Raw genomic sequence first — 23,716 nt, 5'->3', positions numbered from 1 at the left:
TTTATTGCAAGATAAAGTCTGGAGAGTTTGATGAAATTTTATAGGGTACTGGTGAGACCACACTGGAGTACTGTGGATAGTTTTTTTAAATTTAAGGTTTATCCATACAGGAGGCAGATTAGTGGTTCACCACAGAATAAAAAGACAGCTATACAAAGAAATATTTTGAGAAACTTGGGCCTAAATTCATTAGAAGTTAGAAGAGCAATGGGCAATCTTATTGAAGTGTATAAAATTCTGAGAGTGACATTGACACAAAGGATATGGAGTGATTATGGGCTATCTATACTGGGCAGACAAGTTTCAGAATAAGAAGTCAGCCAGATTGTATCATAAATCTTAACCAGCCTTAAATCCTGGTTATGTCAGTGTTATTTTTCTAGCAAGACAGAAACACGATGAAGAGAAGCATTAGAATAATTCTGAAGCACATTCAGTTATCAGGGCCGCATAGGTGAGGTGACAAGTGAAATTGATGATCAGTATGCCAAAATCACTTTGGTGCATGGTGATTATTCAGCGGATGTGTTGTTGCAGGAGTCTCAGCGGGGTTGAGTATAAACTACATGACAGTTGAAACAGCCCTAGTGATGACTGTGTGCCAAACTGCAGTAATCTCTGAAAATGGTGCACGCTTTGTTAAATTGTGCATTTTTATCAATGTGAAAAGAATATTTGACCCTGAGCTTTTGAGAAGTTGAATAGATACTTTCGATACTATTGATATAGAATGAAGTGAATTAGAATCATCAGATACTTCCTGATGGGATAGGATAGAAAGACCAATAACTGAAGGTACAACAGCAGATAAATTATCTGAGGTTCTAACTAGATTGTAGAAATTGATGAGATTGTTACAGGAATTTTCTAGTTTTTATATAACAAATATTCACATCATGGGCTGTGGCTAAAACCATAAGACCATAAGACATAGGAGCAGAATTGGGCCATTTAGTCATTGAGTTTGCTCTGCCATTTCATAATGTCTGGTATTTTTAGCCCTCTCAATCCCACTCTCCAGGGTTCTCCCTCTAACCTTTGACATTCTGATTAATCAAGAACTGATGAACCTCCGCTTTAAATATACTCAATGACTTGGCCTCCACTATCATCTGTGGCAATGAGTTCCACAGCTTCACTATCCTCTGGATAAACAAATCTTCATCTCTGTTCTAAATGGGCATCCCTCTATTCTGAGGCTGTGCCCCTGGTACTAGACTCCCCCTCTCTTGGAAACATCCTCTTCACATCCACCCTATCTAGTCTGATCAATATTCAATAAGTTTCAATAGATCCACCTTCATTCTTCTAAACTCCAGTGCATACAGACCCAGAGGCATCAAATGGTCTTCATATATTAACACTTGCATTCCTGGAATCATTCTCATGAACCTCCTCTGGACCCTCTTCAAAGCCAGCACATATTTTCTTAGATAAAGCACCCAAAACTGCTCACAATACCTCAAGTGCATTCTGGCCAATATCTTTTAAAGCCTCAGCATTACATACTTGTTCTTCTATTCTAGTCCTCTTGAAATGAATGCTAACATTGCATTTGCCTTCCTTACCACGAACACAACCTTCAAATTAAGCTTTAGGAAATCCTGCACGAGGTATCCCATGTCCCTTTGTACCTCTGATTTTTGAACTTTCTCCCTGATTAAAAAATAGTCTACACAGGTCTCTGGAAAAAAATGTTTCTACAGTAAAAGTAATTGGATAGAATGTATGAGCAGGGAACAATCATTCACGTACAAAATGACCCCCAGTAATCACCCACACTCCTGATCAGGCAATGATTTGCTAACAGCAGAGATGAACAGGGACTGTGTTGAAACTGTAACTGTACAGTTAATTGTTGTAATGCAAATGCCTTTCCTGTTCATTCTGTTGAGCTTGTGTGTCAAACAGCCAATGTTATGATTCTGGGTAAAAGATAAAATTGTGACCCATTGCAATTTGGGTCAGTGGCTAAGAAATTTCTCTGCACAGTGTGACTTTTCTGTGTGTTGCAGGCTTGAATCCTAAGAACAGAGGATCAGTAACAGAAATTACGCATAAACTGCATGGATGATGATGTTCTCAATTTTACTTCCAGATCTTCTATGATTATTTTATGTTAATTTGCAGAGGCTTCTGGACATGCAGCATAATGCACTTCTTGGCATTCCTTCTTAAATACCCTAGCATGAGATGCAGAACTTCATATGAGAAATGAGGCTGCCCTGTCATAACTTACAGAGTCTGACATTGTTAACCAACTTCAGGTAGATCCATTTTAACTTGAACACATGATAATTTATAAACTTGCTCCCTCGGAGAGACATACCCCACTGCATTTGTGAATCCCACATCCCCAATCGACACTTACTCTGAACAACCAGTGCATCAGTCATCCACAACTTCTCAGCTGATGTCCCATCTTGACCTTGGATCCTCCATCTCACAGATGGGTATCTATAACTACCCTCCCTTTAATTCTCTATCCCTTGTGACCCCATTCCCAATTCAATGTGATCTGGCATCAGGACCCACAATTCACCTAGTTTCCTCCAGTTCTAAGGGGAGGCCTTTGAGCATGTTAAGATGCAAGCCCTATTCTATTGCACGTGACACCTTGGACCTAGTGTACCACTGAATTTTACTGTGGTGAGCCCTCAGTCAAGCATTACGGGGCTTTCCACACACGCCAAAACTTTTTGGGGTTGTGCTATTTCCATATTCAGGCCCTCCATGGATTATGAATGCCCAACTTGTGGATACATGTAATAGATCTCCTAAATGTTACTAAGTTTGAATGAGAACCTGTGTTGAATAAAAAGATCTATTTACATGTAACCTCCTTGCCGTGGTGAGGCATCTTTGTCTTTTAAGAACAGGAGCTGCTAGTTTCACTGCAGAAGCTACTTATGAGCCTTCTGTTTAATACGGACAAGGAATTGCTGCCATTGATACACGTGCAATAATACTGCATTAAAAATTGTTACAGCTCACTGAAACCAACCATTGAACGGACACATTCAGACTCTGTACCATTTCAACCCGACAGGGAAAGACATTAAGAAATTAAGTAAATATTTGTGTTAATTGGCCTTCATCAAAACTATTCATTACACTACTGTGGAGATACACTTAGAGCATCCAGCGATTTTCCTGCATGTGGACATATATAAAAATGGAAACCCGTTCATAACCATATGCTTTCCAAATGGCTTGCGGTTGACAAAGATATTACTACTGTTATTTGACTCTGATGTAAGTGATTGACAGCTAATACTAACAGAGTTGCTGCCTCACAACCTTGGCCTCAGGTACAGTATGCGTGGAGTCTACATGTTCTCCCTGTAACCATGTGGGTTCTCCCTAAGTTCTCAAGTTTCCTCTCACATTCCAAAGATGTACGTAAGAGGGTTAGTACGTTGTGGCCGTGCTACAATGGGACCAGAAGCATGGTGACACTTGTGGGCTTCCCCAGCACACGTTCGAACTGTGTTGGTCATTGAGGCAAATGACGCATCTCCATATGTTTCAAGGATTCACAGTTTCAATGCACATCTGACAAATAAAGCTAATAGTTAAAACAACCTTGATTATAAAATGGATAGAGAAACACTAAATTTTGTGCAAAAAAGAATCACACAATGATGCCAGACTTGGAATGTATATTTATTAAGCAAGGCTGAACAAAATGGGTCTCTTTGGATCAGTAAAGATTGAGACTTGCTTTATTAGAGAGCTATATGATTCTCAAAGTATTTGAAGAGAGAAGCAATGGATGGGCTGAAAAAACAGAACAGCTATCAATAAATTTAATAACTAAACAAAGAGAGACCTGTTTATCCAAATGGTTGTTAGCGACTGGAGATCAGCACCACAATAAGTAGAGGAGGCAAATAAAATGAATGCATTTAGGGGAAGCTGAGTAAGCTCTTGAGGGTAAAAAAAATGAATAAGATATTAGGCCATAAGACATAGGAGAAGAATTAGGCCATTCAGCCCATCAAAGATGTTCCACCATTCCATCATGACTGATTTATTATCCCTCTCAGCTCCATTCACCTTCCTTATCCCCGTATCCTTTAATGCCCAGACTAATCAAGAGCCTAATCACAAACAAGAGACAATCTGTAGGAAATCCAAGCAACACACACAAAATGCTGGAGGAAATCAGCAGGCCAGGCAGCATCTAGGAAAAGCGTACAGTCAATGTTTCGGGCCCGCCAAAGGGTTTCAGGCTGAAACGTTGACTCTATTCTTCCTAGATGCTGCCTGGCCTGCTGAGTTCCTCCAGCATTTTGTTTATCAAGAACATATCAACCTTTTTATTAAATATACCAAATGACGGCCTCTACAGCCATCTGTGACAATGAATTCCTCAAATTCACTACCCTCTGGCTAAAGAAATTCCTCTTTATCTCTGTTTTAAGTAGATGTTCCTCTATTCTGAGACTGTGCCCTCTGGTCGTAGCATTACCCACTGTAGGAAACAACACTATGACAGCGTTGAATGAGAAGAAGTGGGTGGAGGGCAAGAACAGGTGGGTGAATGGACTGTAACTGTGGTGTAGAATTCTGTTCACCAGAATTTATTTATAGTATGTGATTTTCCCTGTAATGGGTCAGGTTTTACTTATAACCTTGAATCATTTTATGGTAAGCAATATGCGTTTAACTAAATTTCACATGCCAATGTGTGGTAGTAGGTGAAATCCAGTAGGTGAAAATGTTTTGACATGCTCACCCTCAAATTTCCACCTCTAAATACAGAGCTGATTGGATTGCAAACTGTTGTTACCTTATGTTAACTTGCCAACGAATGGAAGAGTTTCCTGCACAATAAATTTAGAATATCATAACTTGGGTTTGTACTGGAAATGCATTTCCTACACAAAATTGCCCATAGTTCAAAAGAGCTTTAGAGTTTCAGTCAAACAGCTACTGGGACATGGGATATGAATAATGCACATTATTGTGATACTTCTCAGCTTGGTGCAAAGATGAACTCTCATGGAGTGGGGGGTGGGGGCATGGGGGGCGGAATGGGGTTGCTCTTCACTTTGGCTGTTCATTAACGAGAATAGGGAATGCCTAAATTTCAATGCCGAGAGTGTCACTGAATTTTATAATACTACCCGAAGCATTTTACTTCTCAAATACGAATAAATTATCAATGTTTTCGCACAATAACTGATGAGCAGAAACAAGTCAAGCCCTGGGTTGAAGTTTCACTGTTATAAACTTAAATAGGTGACAAATATGGCAGAGAAAAGATGAAAGCAGCACAGCTCACTATAAATATTTATGAAAGAATTTTACAGTAATTTTGATTTTATGGATATATAAAATTTATGGATGCTGATTTTCTTATTCTTCTTGAAACTCATGATGTTAGTTTCATGGGCAGCTCATTTGCACTGTGGAGCAGCTTCATTGATTGTGATGGGAGTGTACACTTAACATTACGCCAGAGGCGCCTAATGTCAGATAAACCATAGCCAGCCTGTAATGATTTTCTGTCCTCAGATGGCTCTGCTTGAATATTGGTCTCTATATCAGTCTGAAATGTTAGGTCTTATCAACATCATTAAGCCATGTCTGGAAGGGATGTGGCTATCCCATAACATATTACGAAAAAAATGCTACATTTCCATAATACTGTACCAAAATTATATCTTGTGCTTGGAAACATATTCCAAATTTTGACTTAAAAAGAGAGCTGAGAGAGAATCCAGAACAAGCTTGGTCTTCTTCTTTAGCTTGTGACTCTTGCAATTTTAGATTCTAAATTAGTACTCCCATCCCTCAGTCTCAATAAATATCCTGCAGGCGTCAAACAAGATGATGCTTTAGTATCTTTTGGTACTTTCCAAATGCACTATTGCAGCAACAATTCAACTTGTTGAACCCTGTTTCAATTCTACTAATAACACTGTGAGAGTTCCTATACTTTGCAGATTGCTTGGTTTTAAAAGGAAAGCCCATCACCATCTTCTCTAGTCCAATTAGGAGAAAGGCATTCAGTGTGCTCCTGTCAATGATGCCCATCTTGATTGCACTGGACCATATGCAAGACACATTAATGTGTATTGTCAGTGACTGTGCATGTCTAAGTTTTTTGAGGATGTGACAACGATGATTGCTGAGGTTAGGGTGGTAATGTTGTATATAAAGACTTCAGTAAGGTATTTGGCAAGGTCCCTGGTGGTAAACCGATCCAGAAGTTAAGACACAGGAGATCCACAGAGACATGGGAGATTGGCTTGGTTGTAAGTTTCAAGGGGTCATGGCAGAGGGGTATTATTTTAGCTGGACGTCTGTGACTAGTAGTGTTCTGCAAGTACCTGTTCCAGGTACTCTGTTGTAGGCACTTTTTTTAGGTAAAGCTGTACACCTGCTCCTTAATGCTAATATCTAATCAGCCATACATGTGGTGACAACTCTGTGCATAAAAGCATTCAGACATGGTCAGGAGGTTCAGTAATTGTTCAGACCAAACATTAGAATGGGGTCAAAAGGTGATCTAAGTGACTTTGACCATGGAATAATTGGTGCAGGACGGGGTGGTTTGAGTATCTCAGAAACTGCTGATCTCCTGGGTTTTTCATGCACAACAGTCTCTAGAGTTAACAAATAATGGTGCAAAAAAATGAAAAAAAAACATCCAGTGAATGGCAGTTCTGAAGGCAAAACTGCCTGGTTAATGAGAGAGGTCAGAAGAGAATGGCCAGACTGGTTCCAGCTAACAGAAAGGTGACAATAACTCAAAAAAACATGTGTTACAACAGTGGTGTTCAGAAGAGCATCTCTGAATGCACAACATGTCAGACTTTGAAATGGATAAGCTACAACAGCAGAAGATGATGAATGTATAGTCAGTGGCCACTTTACTAGGTATATAAGGTACGTATATACACTGAGTGTATATAGACATATGTATATGCTGTACATACTGTATATAAATTATATAAATGACTTGGATGAAAATATTGATAGGTTGTTTAGTAAGTTTGCAGACAACACAAAAATGGTGGAGTTGTGGATGATGAGGTAGTGAGGAAGGTTATCAAAAGATATAGCAGAGTATAAACTAACTGGTAGTACAGGCAGAGAAATAACAGATGAAGTTTAACCTGGACAAGTATGAATTGTTTCACTTTTGGAGGTCAGATGCGTGGGGAACTTATACAGTACTTGCCTTTCTTGGTCAGAGTGTAATGTGTAAGGGTTGGGATGTCATGTTGTCACATAGTTTACAACTTTGGTTTGGCCATATTTGGAGTATTGTGTACAGTCTGGTTACTGTAATACAAGGAATGATAAGTAGAATTTGGAGAGATTACAGAAGATGTTCACTATAGCATTGCCTGGATTAGAGAATATTAGCTGGAAGAGAAGGTTAGACAGAGTTGGATTGTTTTCTCTGGAGTTGAGAAAGAGGCTGAGTTGTGACCTAGAAATACTTTACAATAATGAGAGGCATGTTGTTGTTAAGTGCCATTGAGTCAATGTCGACTCATGGTGACCCTATGGATAGTGTAGTTGTCCATAGGGTTTTCATGGCAAGATATGGAAATAGATTAACCGACCTTTCCTCCTTGTAGACACCACTGCTGCCCAGGCTGGGACTTGGCCAGATTCGAACCCAGGACCATCAACCCCAAAGTCCAGTGCTGATGCCTCTACACCACCGGAGGCCCAATGGGAGGTATTGATAGGGTAAATGGTCAGTCTGTTTCCTTGGATGGAAATGTCAAATACTAGAGGGCACGGCTTTCGGGTATGAAGAGGAAAGTTTAAAGTAGATTTATGAGGTATGTTTTTCACACAGGTATGATAGGGGCTTGGCACACAGTGCCAGTGGAGGAGGAAGACACAACAACAACATTTAAATTCACAGAGTCCAGCACACAAACAGACAGGGACTAGAGCAATATGGATCACGTACAGGCAGATGGGATTCATTTAGATTGGCACAATGATTGATAAAGACATTGTGAGTCAAAGGGCCTATTCCTGTTTTGTACCCTTCTATTTTCTATGTTCAAGGCAGGCTGTTACTAGGCTGACTGACAGAGTTTTTGTTTGATATGCTTCTGACTCAAGAAGCCATTTGCCTCTCAATGGTAAATATTAAATAAACTCAATGCAACAACTTCCAAATTAAACAGAAAGAAATGATAGTACATGTGCTAGTAAAATCTGATGTGTATTGTAGAGCACGACTCTATCAGTCAGCCCAATTGTAACCTACCTCGAACAATCACTGTCAATATACATTGATATGTCTTGTCTATTATTACCTGAATATTTAAGGTTCTTCAAAGGGTTTCTAATGGGAATTGCACTTTCCCATAATAAATGGCACACACAGAGGCAATGTCACAGCATTGGCTTTGCATGAAAGCCCTATGGTTCAAAACTGCAACAGCAGTATAATCAGTAGCCAGGTTCAGATTAAAAGGGAAAATAACGTTACAACATTAAAAAGATAAAGTAAATAAATTCGAAGTAGTCCAAGTCTTTGGTTTATATTCTGTACATTTTTTTGGGCTCCAAGTTTGCTTAAGTGAAATATTAACATCTTGACTAAAACATCATTGTGATGTTTTGCTCTAATTAGCTAGGTACATTTTCCCAATTCATAAATAATACAAATAATGTAGTGTCTACTGTTTATGCTCTTCAGCGCTGCCAATTACTAAGGCAACTGCCTCACAACTACAGTATCCGGTTCAATCCTGACCTCTGAAGCTGCCCGTGTACAATTTCCACATTCACCCTATGACACTGTGGGTTTTCTGTTAATATTCCAGCCCCATTCCCCACCCGTATCTTAAAAATGTGTGAACTATAGGCAAACTTAATATTATAAATTGTCCACAGTATATAGGTGAGTGGTAAAATCTGAGGGAATTGATAAGAATACGGAGAAGGTTAAATGTAAGATGAGTGTAGAATTAGTGTAAATGGTTGCTTGTTGGTTGGGACGGATTTAATGGACCAAAGGACTTGTTTCTTTGCTGTACATTTCTATGGCTCTTTATTGAAGGCAGCAAACTCTCATCTGATCTTGGTGCCTGATACAATTTTATTTATTTATTTATTTATTTATTTATTTATTTAGCGATGCAGCGCAGAATAGACCCTACTTACCCAACAAGCCGTGTGGCTGTGCAACCCAGCTATTTAACCCTAGCCTCATCTCAGGACAAGTTACAATGCCCAATTACCCCACTAACCCTACTAATGTCTTTGGACTGTGTAGGAAACCCACGCTGGTCATGGGGAGAACGTACAAACTTCTTACAGACAGGGCTGCAATTGAACTACAAACTCCGATGCCGTGAGCTGTAGTAGTGTTGCACAAACCACTGTACTACCGTAGAATCCTGTGCCAAAAATTATACTCATAATGTTACATTTACACACACAAAAAAAAACCTTTCTACTAGTCATGTAGACTAAATTTCAGTAGAGTGTCACCTGATTTTATAAATTGTTATAAATATTCACATGATTTTGGATCTCAAGCCTAAAATCAAACTAATAAAGAATTAAAGTTCACAGTGCTCCCAGCACTAGTTTTGGCATCAGATTCAGAAATGATAGGGACATATGTAGCCCAGCTGATTCTGCAAAGTACCGTTCTAAGCATTTTGTTTTCAGCAATAGAGCACAGAGTAGGCCCTTCTGACCCTTGAACCACAGTATCCCCCAACAACCCCTGACAAATCCGATTAACCCTCACCTAATAGCAGGACAATTTACAATGACCAATAAATCTACCCTGTATGTCTTTGGACTGTGAGACAAAAATGCAGAACCTGGAGAAAAGTCATGCATTCTGTGGGGAGGAGGTACGGACGGCCCCGGAATTGAACTCTGAACTCCAGAACAGCCCGCGCTGTAAAGCTTCGAGCTGACCGTTATGTTACCATGGCACCACATCCATAATTATATTAGATTAATTTATTGCCACGCACACCATGATACAATGAAATTCCTTGCTCGCGTGAAGTTCACGGCGTAAACAGATTGCATGATAATAATAAACACAACAATAAATAAAATAATGAATGGAAAACAACAGAATGGTGCAAAGATTCGACTCTTGTCTGAAGAGGTGTAAAAATACTATTATGACATTAGTGGAATAACTGAGACAAGTAAAGTTCAGATTATGAGAGCATGACAGCACTACCCGGAAAGGGTATGAAAAATTCATTGGTTCAGAAGTCTGACTGGAGTGGAGAAGAACAGTTCTTAATTCTGGATATTTGGGCTTTCAAGCTTCTGGTATCTTTCCCCAGGGCAACAGGCATCCTTGATGATGCTACTAGATATCCCAAAGCAATGCATCATGAAGATAGCTGTTGTGAGTTCGGAAGTTATTCAATTTTATATTCTTGTTTTATTATTTTATTTAAAACTAAGTTGTTACTAATCTAGCAGCTGGCGACCCTTTCTTTGGGTATCCATCCGTTATTTAGGGAGTCGAGAGCTATAGCTGTTGTTTTCTACGGTCTTAACTTGGGTTTAACCTTTCTGGATTTTTCTTGCCTCTTGAGGATCTTGGCCTTTCTATTGGTGTTTTGAGGACCAGGATGATAAAGAGCATGTCAGTTGGAACGTTAGCCTGTCAGTTTTTGCGCAGTGAGAAAAATGATTCCTCTTAGGATTATTGATCCCATTACCAGAGACACAGTGCCACCTGACCCTGCCACTTTGATCTTGCCCGTGTGTTCATTAAACTGATCCAACATGACTTGCCTTTATTGGGATCTATGTTTCTTTGTTTACTATCTAACTTACTCAGAGTGTATTCTTTGTATTGTTGTTTATTTGTGTATGCAAGTTAAGGGGAAATGGTCAGGAGGTTTAAGATGGGGCATCGTTTACAATTAAGAATGTGCGTTGGGTGAAAGTGGAGGGAGCTGAGAGTCAGTGGGTGTTACCCTGAGTCAAGTGGTGTTTCGTCACGCTGCTTAGGGTTAATGGGGACAATGCTTAGGGTTAGTTGGTCTTGGGATTAGGGATCACTACAGTCAAGAGTAAGAGGGTTTAGAGAAGTCAGGGTTATGGGATGTTAGGGTTAGGGGAGGGGGGTGAAGGGCTGGTGAGTGTGGCTTATGTATATGTAATAAGCTGCTACACAGGACTTCATTAACTAAAATTGAGTAGAATGCTACTGATAGAGTTAAGCAAATTCCCTGCAACACACACAAAATGCTGGAGGAACTCAGCAGGTCAGGCAGCATCTAGAAATGTTTCAGGCTGAGTGTCTTCTTCAGGGCTTGAAAGGAAGGGGGGAAATGACAGAATAAAAAAGTTGGGGGGAGGGGAGAAAGAATCTGATAGGAGAGGAGAGTGGACCTCAGAAGAAAGGGAAGGAAGTGGGGCACCAGGGGAGGTGATAGGCATGCGAGAAGAGGGAGGAGGCCAGAGTGGAGAGGGGAGGGATTCTTTTTTAAACCAGAAGGAGAAATCTATATTCATGCCATCAGTTTGGAGGCTACCCAGACAGAATATAAGTGTTGCTCCCCCCCCCCCCGAGGCTGACCTCATTGTGGCACAAGCGGATACCCATGGACTGATAAGTCGGAACAGGAATGGGAATCGGAATTAAAACGTTTAGCCGGTGGGAAGTTCTGTTTTTGAGATGGAACAGAGTGCTTGACAAAGCAGACCCCAATTTTCGACGTATCTCACCAATGTAGAGGAGGCCTCATCAGGTGCACCAACACAGTAAATGACCCCAGCAGATATGCAGGTGAAGTGTTGCCTCACCTGCATGGACTGTTTGGGGACCTCAATGAAGGTGAGGGAGGAGGTGAATAGGCAGGTTTGGCACTTTGGCTGCTTTCAGGGATATGGCAGACGTTGCAGAGAATGATATGTTGGATGTGGAGACTGATGGGATGATAGGTGAGGACAAGAGGAACTCTATCACTACTGAGGCAGCTGGAAGATGGGGTGAGTGTGAATGTTAGCACATCTGCAGTCCTGCCTTTTCAGAAATCTAGAGTCATAGTGCAATACGTTATGGAAACTGGCTCTTTGGAGCTTGTTGCATTTGCCCATGTTGGACCATATTGATGAAAAACAGCTTTTGGAAGAAGGCTTCATGAACATACTCATCCTCAAGGTGAATACCAAATAAGCAAAGGCTCAGCTGAAGCTTTGGAACCATTTTCATCTGGAAATGCTTGCTAGAGTGTGGTAGATGTTCTATCTTAGTCTTTTATAAAGGTTCTACAATCACAGAAACCAGTCTTCAGTCATTCAAAAATAGTCTAACAGAAAAGCAGATATGGTAACGATAATTCAGATTAGCAAAATGTTGGATGAAATGATAGAGAACTAGATGACAGAATTCGCTCCCTTTCCAGCCAAGGTCTTCCTGTGGAGTTAGAACACTGGTGTTCATCCATCGTCGACGTTGATGAGGACCTCGACACTATTATGATGGTGTCGAGACTAGCGCGTGATTTGGACTTAAGTGAGAGAGAGTTGCATAGTGTCTGCCTCACTCTCTCTTCCCAATTCCCATCTGGATTCAGTGGCAAGATAGAGTCGAGACTGCTGGAGGTGGGACTAGGCGCAGTGGATGACCTGGATGTCTTCTGTGTCTTGTCCTGCTCTACATGTTCCACGACACTTGCAGAGAATGCCTTCTTGACCGTTGGACCTTCCATTGGTCTCGTCTGCTCAATCCGCCGGAGTGTGTCTTAACATGCTGGGATAGACAACTCCCTATCTTACCGAGGGTTTGACACCCATCGGCTACCCTCACCTCGTTTAGCCGGCTTGTCGAAGCCGTTGCCCGGGGTGTGGCCGCTGTCGCATGCAAACAGCTACGGGGAGCCGCAGGTGAGAGCTGAGTGCCAGGTGGGGACCAAAGGTGGACTAACCACCTTGAAAAGACGCGATATGTTCCCCCACCAGAGGTGCTACCCCTCCCTGACACCCCATACACCCTTAGAACACTGGTACCTATGTAATAACATGTAAATTTGTTCAAATCTGTCCATCCAATTACTGCACAACAAGAAGAGTGATGGAAGAACTCAGGGACATTGAGATGGCATATTTCTGCCTTTGTCTTTAGCATTGATTCAAGAGATTCCCTCTACTTTAATAGGAAGCATAATGCCCTTGCTCTAAAAATGCAATAAAAGAACAGCTGTATTAGAAAGCTGATGTGAGTGAGTGGACCCTTGGGGAAAATTGTCTACTGGGAGACATAGCTGGGACATGGTTATTTGAAGCTATTTGTCTCTGCTCAAGAAATATGCTGCAGGGCTTCCTTTGAAGTTATAAATGGTAATGGTAATTCTGCTGGTTTATATTCTCAAAATATCAATGACCATGTTGCAAATTCTGTCACAAACCTATTAATGATCTTTAGTTGCCTTTTTAGGAACACATGAAAAATTGAATGTGTTATCAATGTGTAAGCACTAAAGCTTATCTTAATGCAGGCGCTAATGCAAATACAAGTTTATTTACATTAAATCAAATTTGGAAGCAAAATAAACTTGTAAATTAAGAACTTGAAAGATAAAAGTCTTTGTAATGTTTCAACACAATTGCTATTTTGTGGTGTAAACACTAGGGACAAGACTTGGAAACCTTCAAAGCAGAATGAGATCGATATAGTCTTACTGTTAAATTGAGGGAAGTTTTGACAGAAAAATCAAGCTGTGGATATTTCAGCACAATTTTGCTTTGTGGAGGTTAAACACTGCATTATCTGATAATTTCAATTGTATGGCTGGACAGAGAATAAATATAACAGTCGTTTTGAACACTGACTTCGTGCTTGTCCTTCTTGATATTATTTTTGAAATTAACCTCCTTCCACAATCACTTATTTCACGACAACCAGAATCAGATTATTATCACTAACAAATGTCATGAAGTTTGTTCTTCTTGCTGCAGCAGTACAGTGCAATGCAGAAAATAACCTATAAATCTGATGGTGAAGGTGAAGAAGCTGTTCCTAAAACGTTGAGCTTTCTCTATCTCCTCCCTGACGGTAGTAATGAAAAGAGGGCATGTCCTGGGTAGTGGGGGTGCTTAATGATGGATGCCACCTTTTCAGGCATCAACTTTTGAAGATCTCATTGGTGGCGAGGCTAATGCCCATGATGGAGCTGGCTGAGTTTATAAGCCAATACTGTCATGGCCCCGACCGTTAATCCCCGATTTTATCCTAATTCTCTTTGATTGTGCCATGGTTCCAAACCGTTAATTTCCCATTTTCTCCTAATTTCCTTTGATGGTGGCACACCTGGTTTTCATTTAGACCTGCAGCATAAGAACCCCAGCTTTGCACCCACTAGTTGCCAGATCGTTGGTTTTGCCTGTGTGGTAATTAACGTTTCCCGGCCACTTAGGATTGTGTGTTCTAAGTTTTGCTTCAGTACCGAGATTTACCTGTGTAACTCCGTCTCTCTGTGCTATGAAAAGCGATGTCTGCCGCTTTCCTTTCTACGCTCTGTGTCAGGATAAGTTCTGCCTGCCTCCTGCTTACCTGCACTCCCTCCTGTTCGCCATTCAATGCTCACACCCGTGAATGCATCCTAACTCAATCTTCGTGCCTGTGTCCTGCGTTTGGGTTTGCCTCGTTCATTGCAACAGAATGAACTGGCCATCATGGACCCGGACATGGATAACCTTCAACAAGCCCTCGCCAGCCAGGGTTCCCTACTGGGGCAGCACGACCAACTCCTCTGGCAGGTCATGGAGAATCCCTGACTGCTCACGTCACACAGGTCAGTGACCAGGTGGACCGTGTCTCCACTCATTTCACTCAACCCACTCCCTAAACCCTGTCTAACCAAGCCCAGACAGCCTGTAGCAGCAACCCCCTACGTGTCAGCTCTCTCTCGTCAATATGTCTCCAAAGAGCGCCTTCCCAACCCCGATATCATCCTTCCACCATCCTGTGTTGTGGCTGTCCTCACCTAGGAGATTGAATCCATAGTCAAAGAGGCCCAACGGACCCAACCTGACCCAGGCAATGGACCACCCCAATCACCTCTTCGTGCCTGACTCTGTCCGTTCTCAGGTTCTCCACTGGGGCATATCTCTTGTTTCGCCTGCCATCCTGGAATCGATCAGACTCTGTCCCTTCTGTACAGACATTTCTGGTGGCTCACCATGGATACTGACTCTCGCTCCTTCGTCTGCCTATTCTGTGCGTGCCTGCGGAAAAGCCTCCCATCGACCACCTGCTGGGTTTCTTCGTCCCCTATCTGTCCCTAGGCACCCTTGGTCGCACATTGCTCTGGATTTCATCACTGGACTATCCCTTTCACATGGTAACACTGCTGTACTCACCGTGCGGACCATTTCTCCAAAGCTGTGCACTTCATAGCCCTTCGCAAACTCCCTACAACCCGTGAAACAGCCGACCTCCTTGTCCATCAGGTCTTCCACCTTCATGGAATTCCCTCTGACATTGTTTCTGACCGGGGCCCCCAATTCATCTCTCAAGTCTGGAGATCCTTCTGTCAAGCCCTTGGAACCTCAATAAGTCTGTCTTCTGGTTTCCATCCACAGACTAATGGTCAAACAGAACAGATTTGGAAGCAGCACTGCGCTGCATAACCGCCAACAACCTGTTATCCTGGAGCACCCATCTCACTTGGGTGGAGTACGCCCACAACTCCCTGGTCAGCACCGCCACTGGAATGTCTCCCTTCGAATGCTCCCTCGGCTATCAACCCCCTCTGTTTCCTGCACATGAAGACGACATTGCTGTGCCTTCAGTTCAGGCCCATCTCTGCCGGTACCGCAAGATCTGGAAGGTTGCACGCGTGACCCTGCTCCGCTCAGCTGACCGCACTGGAGGATTGCTGATCACCATTGAATTCCTGCGCCAAACTATCGGCCTGGTCGGAAGGTTTGGCTCTCTTCAAAAGACATCCCCCTCAAGAAAGAACCCAAGAAACTCACCCCTCGTTACCTCGGACCATACGAAATTCAGAGCATCATCAACCCCTTAGTGGTCCAATTCAAACTGCTCAGATCCATGCACATTCATCCCACGTTCCACATCTCCCAACTGAAACCTATGTTTGTCAGCCCTTTGTGCCCTCCTGCTGAACGTCCTCCACCAGCCCGGATCATTGAGATTGGGAGGGATACAGTCCTGAGGAGTGCACCTGGAATCCCCGCTCCTTCATCTTGGACCCTTCCCTCATCTGAGATTTCCATCGAGACAATCCGGACAAGCCTGGAAGCTCCTTTTGGGGGTGTGAACTGTCATGCTTCCAACCATTAATTCCCTATTTTCCTCTCAATCCCTTTGATTGTGCCACGGTTCCGACTGTTAATTCCCCATTTTCTCCTAATTTCCTTTGATGGTGGCACACCTGGTTTTCATCAAGACCTGCAGCATAAGAACTCTGGCTTTGCACCCACTAGTTGTCAGATTGTTGGTTTTGTCTGTGTGGTAATTAATGTTTCCCGGCCGCTTAGGATTATGTGTTCTAAGTTCTGTTTCAGTATCAAGATTTACCTGTGAAACACAGTCTCTTCATGTCAAGATAAGTTTTCTAAGTTCTACTCCAGTTCCAAGGTTTACCTATGAACCTCAGTCTCTCCGTGTCAAGATAAGTATTCTAAGTTTTACTTCAACACCGAGGTTTACCTGTGTAACTCTGTCTCTCCGTACTAAGAAAAGTTTTGTCTGCTGCTTTCCTTTCTACACTCCATGTCAAGATAAGTTCTGCCTGCCTTCTGCTTACCTGCACTCCCTCCTGTTTGCCGTTCAACACTCATGCCTGTGTCTGCATCCTAACTCAATCTCCGTGCCTGTGTCCTGCGTTTGAGTTCGCCTCATTTGTTGCAACAAATACAGCTTTTTACGATCCAGTGCAATGGCCTATCTATACCAAACAGTGATGCAATCAATTAGAATGCTCTTCAAGGAGTATATGTAGAAATTTGCTAATCTTTGGTGATATAGAAAATCTCCTCAAACTCCTAATGAAATATAGCCACTGTGTGTCTTCTTTATAATTGCATGAATAGGTTGGGCACAGGATAGATCCTCATAAATGATGACACCCAGGACCTTAAACTACTCACTTTTCACTGCTGAACCCTCAATGAGGTCAGGGTGTGTTCCCTCGATTTCCCCTTCCTGACATCCACAATCAATTGCTTGGTGTTACTGATATAACCATATAACAATTACAGCACGGAAGCAGGCCATCTCGGCCCTTCTAGTCCATGCCGAACTCTCACACTCACCTAGTCCCACCGACCTGCACTCTGCCCATAACCCTCCATTCCTTTCCTGTCCATATAGCTATCCAATTTTACCTTAAATGACAATATCGAACCTGCCTCTACCACTTCTGCTGGAAGCTCGTACCACACAGCTACCACTCTCTGAGTAAAGAAGTTTCCCCTCATGTTACCCCTAAACTTTTTCCCCCTAACTCTCAACTCATGTCTTCTCGTTTGAATCTCCCCCACTCCCAATGGAAAAAGCCTGTCCACGTCAACTCTATCTATCCCCCTCATAATTTTAAATACCTTTATCAAGTCCCTCCTCAATCTTCTGCGCTCCAAAGAATAAAGGCCCAACTTGTTCAACCTTTCTCTGTAACTTAGGTGCTGAAACCTAGATAACATTCTAGTAAATCTTCTTTGTACTCTCTCTATTTTGTTGACATCTTTCCTATAATTCGGTGACCAGAACTGTACACAATACTCCAAAACTGGCCTTACCAATGCCTTGTACAATTTTAACATTACATCCCAACTCCTATACTCAATGCTCTGATTTATAAAGGCCAGCATACCAAAAGCTTTCTTCACCACACTATCCACATCAGATTCCACCTTCAGGGAACTACGCACCATTATTCCTAGATCCCTCTGTTCTACCGCATTCTTCAATGCCCTACCATCTATCATGTATGTCCTATTTTGATTAGTCCTTCCAAAATGTAGCACCTCACATTTATCAGCATTAAACTCCATCTGCCATCTTTCAGCCCACCCTTCTAACTGGCATAAATCTCTTTGCAAGCTTTGAAAACCTACTTCATTATCCACAACGCCACCTATCTTAGTATCATCTGCATACTTACTAATCCAAATTACCACCCCATCATTCAGATCATTAGTGTATATGACAAACAACATTGGACCCAGTACAGATCCCTGAGGCATACCACTAGTCACCAGCCTCCAATCTGACAAACAGTTGTCCACCACTACTCTCTGGCATCTCCCATCCAGTCACTGCTGAATCCATTTTACTACTTCAATATTAATACTTAATGATTGAACCTTCCTAACTAACCTTCCGTGTGGAAACTTGTCAAAGGCCTTACTGAAGATCATATAGACAACATCCACTGCTTTACCCTCATCAACTTTCCTAGTAACCTATTCAAAAAATTCAATAATATTTGTCAAATATGACCTTCTATGTACAAATCCATGTTGACTGTTCCTAATCAGACCCTGTCTATCCAGATAATTATATATACCACGTCTAAGAATACTTTCTATCAATTTACCCACCACTGACGTCAAACTCACAAGCCGATAATTGCTAGGTTTACTCTTAGAACCCCTTTTAAACAATGGAACAACATGAGCAATACGCCAATTCTCAGGCACCATCCCCGTTTCTAATGACATTTGAAATATTTCTGTCAGAGCCCCTGTTGTTTCTACTCTAACTTCCCTCAAGGTCCTAGGAAATATCCTGTCATATCCACTTCTATATTCCTTAAAAGCACCAGTACTTCCTCTTCTTTAATTATCATAGTTTCCATAACTTCCCTACCTGTTTCCCTTATCTTACACAACTCAATATCCTTCTCCTTAGTGAATATCGAAGAAAAGAAATTGTTCAAAATCTCCCCCATCTCTTCTGGTTCCACACATAGCTGTCCACTCTGATTCTCTAAGAGACCAATTTTATCCCTTATTATCATTTTGCTATTAATATAATAGTAGAAACCCTTTGGATTTATTAAGTGCAAGGTTGCTGTTGTGACACCTCTCAACCATTTGACCTATCTCACTCTTGTACACCGCCTTATCAACATATTGCACTTATGCATTCTTAAGTTTCTCTACTAACCTCAACCAATGTATTCACCTTTGCCTAAATGTGTAGCATTTCTGAAGGAGTGTTCCAGAATGAACTTGAAGAATCGCCTGTAGTTCTAAATTCCACATTCCTATCTAACTCAGTGACTGTTGTGAGTAGACCAATATTTGGTCAATTCAAAATCGAAGTCAAAGTACATTTATTATCAAAGTATGTATACTTTATACAACTTTGGGATACGCCTTACAGGCATCTACAAAACACAGAAACCCAATAGAAACCAACAAATCAAAAGAAGACCATCAAACACCCAACGTGCAGAGAGAAAAAAAGAAAAAGAACCGTGCAAACAAAGGAAGTGGAGGGAGGAGGGGGGACGTCGACTCAGACCATGGAAGGCCTGCATCGGACACTTTCATGCCTTACATGGCGCAGATTAGAAGTCTATGTGGGGCGCCACTCCTCGCACAGACTAGAGCAATGTGTGATTAAGTGCCTTGCTCAAGGGCACAAACACGCTGCCACAGCTGAGGCTCGATCTAGCGACCTTGAGGTAACTAGACGAACGCCTTAACCACTTGGCCATGTGCCCAACAAAGGAAGTAAGCAAACAGCATTCAGAACTGAAATTCACAGAAGTGAGTTCACATTGTGGTAGTTGCAGGCCACAGCCACAGTTCGGTGCAGAGATGAGTAAACTGCTCAGAGCAGCGATTTGAGCCAGCGTATGTCTCACATCCAGCCCTGGAACTTTGTCCTTTTCCATATGGCCTGGCGCATAAATCATTCAGACCTTGCTCTTGGACCTGGATCCTGCCTCTTCGAAGTCCTTTCGGGCTGGTACCTCACCACCTCAAGTCAGCCTGTACCCAACTTTCCCAATTCAGCTCGGTGCTTAAATCGATCAAATTCCTTACTCTCAGGCCTGGATTCAGGCCCTGCTGTCTCAACTCGGCATCACTTCCATTCACCTCACCTCAGTTCTGCTGAAACAAATTGCCTTCAAGATCCTTCCGGTGATGGCCAAACATTGACTCATTCCCTGCTCTCTGGCCCAGACCTCACTGCTTTGATTGGGCCTGTGCACACCACACCACAGCTGTCCTGCACCTTCCAGACTGCAGTCCCCATTGCAGGTTGTACAGGTGGTTCGAAAGCTCAACTCCGACAGTGATGTCACAGTCTAACTATCTGACTCTTTTTCTTTCCAAGAAGATTGCATTATGAAACTTAAGACATGATGCACCATACCTCTTTGATATCATCCTTTTGCAGATCTTCTCCCTTTCATTCTTTTCATTCCTCACTTGTACTCCACATTGATAATTGTCAAATTATTCATAAATAGGACTGAATTACTGTGTCTATCTCTTAATGAATGTAATAAGTCTACAACAAGAGTGTAAAATAGTGTACTGAAATAATGTGTGCAACAACTGTCCATTAGCTTCTTCCCACTTCAGTATATCAAATACCTTTCCCATAAGAAATAGCGATTTGAATTTATCCGGATTGTTGAACATCACTATTCTGCTTACAAAGATGAATTTCCCTTTCTTCATCTCATCATTGTATTTATGCCTACTATCGCCCTTTAATATCTTTTGTACAATTTTGCAGCAGGATATTGTTTTCAGCAAGCATGAATCACTAGAGGATTTCATATCCTCTACAGTGCTTTACAACACCAGCATTTAATATGCATTGTTTTAATAGAAGAATCAACTGGAGTGTTTATAATGGTCTAATAAAGGTTTACTGAAAGAGTAGGTTAATTATACTCCTACTGCAGCTTCGACTTATCTCACCAAATTTGAACCAAATTACCTTCCAATCGATACAAATTCAACTTTCAAATGCCTGTACACAGTGTCCAATTTGTTTAAGTACTTTTAAGTTAACAAGCAATATATTACTTTTTTTTAACCTGGTTGGTCAATATATGAATACACTCACTATATTTAGCCTATTATTTGTTTTATTCCTATCTTTTCTCTCCAGCCTCTGATTTGATCAGCGTGCAGTATCATCTTCTAAAGACATTGTTTCATAGTCTGATAGATTTCATGAGATTAAGAAAGACACAGAAACATTTTTCCAATTGGAAACACTAGTAAAGTATTCTCCACTGAAATTTCAATTTAATTGAGCACTAGTGACTGTATTTGCTTTGCCATTGCAATATGGTTAATATTTGGAGCAGCCACATCCATAATAATAATGGTTAATTTCTCTACTCTAAATGGTATAAAATAAATTGTTTGTTAAATAGAACTTAGATTTGCTCTGCCTCACTTAACCAGTATATCATCTAGTTATCTTTATTATTAGAGTTGTGACAAATAAAGATTCATTGAACATGATGAAGACAACCGAGAATGCTAGTACAGTAAATAGATAATTCAGTAATTGTCTTTAGTCAACATAATGGATCAATTTTATCCTGTGTCTCCTACAATGCTAGCTGCCTACTTTTCTTTAAGTTCAGGAATATAATTAAATCTCACTTTCATTTCATAAATGGCAATGACTCAGACAATTCCTGCAGTTTATTTACTATCTTACTCTCCTGAAAGCATGATTAATGAAAGGATTCTGTAAATTTCCCTTCATATGTTCTGCAGTAGTTGAGTGGAACTGTTTCTGCAGGGCTTAATAAATAAGTTTTCCATTTTAACATCTGAAATGGCTTTATCACTCAAACAGTTCTAATAGCTCTATCTGTACTGCATTTTCTGCCGAACAGGACACAATATATTTAATCCAAATGCCTGAAAGCTTTGCTTACTACTCCATCAACATTCAATTAATCTGTTAATTCCAATTACACTCAACTCCACCAATCATCTTGTTGTCCATTCCTAATTGTCTCTGAAACACATGTATTTGCCTGGCCATTACAGATAGGAGTCATGAATCGAGCACATGAGTAGGTCTAGAATCACATACCATTAAGTAAATTTCCATAAGACCATAAGATATAGGAGCAGAATTAGGCCATTTTGTTCATCGAGTCTGCTCCACCATTTCATCATACTTGATCCATTTCCCTTTCAGACCCAATCTCCTGCCTTCTCCCTGTATCCCTTCATGCCCTGACAGCATCACGTTTCCTCTTTCTGTCCCCATCGCCTCTTCTGCCCAAAGCCCGCGAAAACAATAGCTTACAGACACACAAGAAAGAATAACATCTATCTCAATTGGTTAGCAAATGAATACAATTCCCATTATCAGAAATTATAACCCAAAAAAGCTGCTACCGTTAACTCAGCAGGTAACATTACAGAGAAGCCATTTTATTATAACATAACAAAGAAGCCATTTTATTAGCCTTAGCAGTAACATAAAAGAAGAAACCCTTACAAACATAAAAAGAAGTGGTCCCAACACCAGCCCCAGTGGAACACCACTCGTCACTGGCAGCCAACCAGAAAAGGCTCCCTTTATTCCCACACTTTGCCTCCTGCTAATCAGCCAGTGCTCTATCCATGCTTGTATCTCCCCTATAATATCATGGGCTCTTAACTTGTTAATCAGCCTATATGAGGTGCCTTGTCAAAGGCTTCTGAAAATCCAAGTACGCAACATCCACTAATTTTCCTTTGTCTATTCTGCTTGCTATTTCTTCAAAGAACCCCAACAGATTTGTCAGGCAAGGTTTTACCTGACTTTGGCCCATTTTAGTATGTGCTGACAAGTTCCCCAAAACCATATCCTTAACAATCAACTCCAACATCTTCCCGACCACCAAGGGCAGGGCAACTGGTCTATCATTTCCTTTCTTCTGCCTCTCTCCCTTCTTGTTGAGCAGAATGACATTTGCAATTTTCCAGTCTTCTGGAACCATGTCAGAATCCATTGATTCTTGAAGGATCATTACTAATACCTGCACAATCTCCTTAGCCACATCTTTCCAAACACAGTGTTGTAGACGATCAGTTCCAAGTGACTTATCTGCTATCAGACCTTTCAGTTTCCCAAGCACCTTCACCCTATTAATGGCAACTCCACTCAGTTCTGGCACCTGACACTCTTGAATTTCCAATATATTGCTAGTGTTTTCCACAGACTTATTCAGTCTGTGCTTATTAAAAATACTTATTCAGTTGGTCTGCCATTTCCTTTTTGGTATCCTCTTTAATATTATTAGATACCTTATTTTCATATTCCATTTTTCCCTTCTTTATGACTTTTTAGTTGCCTTCTGTTGGTTTCTAAAAGCTTCCCAATTCTCACACTTCTGACTAATTTTTGCTCTATTATATGCCCTCTCTTTTGTTTTTACAAACAAGAGAAAATCTGAAGATGCTGGAAACCCAAGCAACACACACAAAATGCTGGAGGAACTCAGCAGGCCAGAAATAGTCTATGGAAAAAAATACAGTCGCTGTTTCAGGCCAAGACCCTTCACCGGGACTGGAGAAAAAAAGATGAGTAGATTTAAAAGGTAGGGGGAGTGGAGAGAGAAACACAAGGTGATAGGTGATACCGGGAGAGAAAAGGATGAAGTAAAGAGCTGGGAAGTTGATTGGTGAAAGAGATACAGGGCTGAAGAAGGGGGAATCTAATAGGAGAGGACAGAGACCATGGAAGAAAGAAATGGGGGGAGGAACACCAGAGGGAGGT

The sequence above is a fragment of the Mobula hypostoma genome, chromosome 3 (assembly GCF_963921235.1).
Source record: "Mobula hypostoma chromosome 3, sMobHyp1.1, whole genome shotgun sequence".
Taxonomy (NCBI): domain Eukaryota; kingdom Metazoa; phylum Chordata; class Chondrichthyes; order Myliobatiformes; family Myliobatidae; genus Mobula; species Mobula hypostoma.
The sequence above is the reverse complement of the archived record's forward strand: the minus strand, read 5'-3'. Positions refer to the sequence as shown.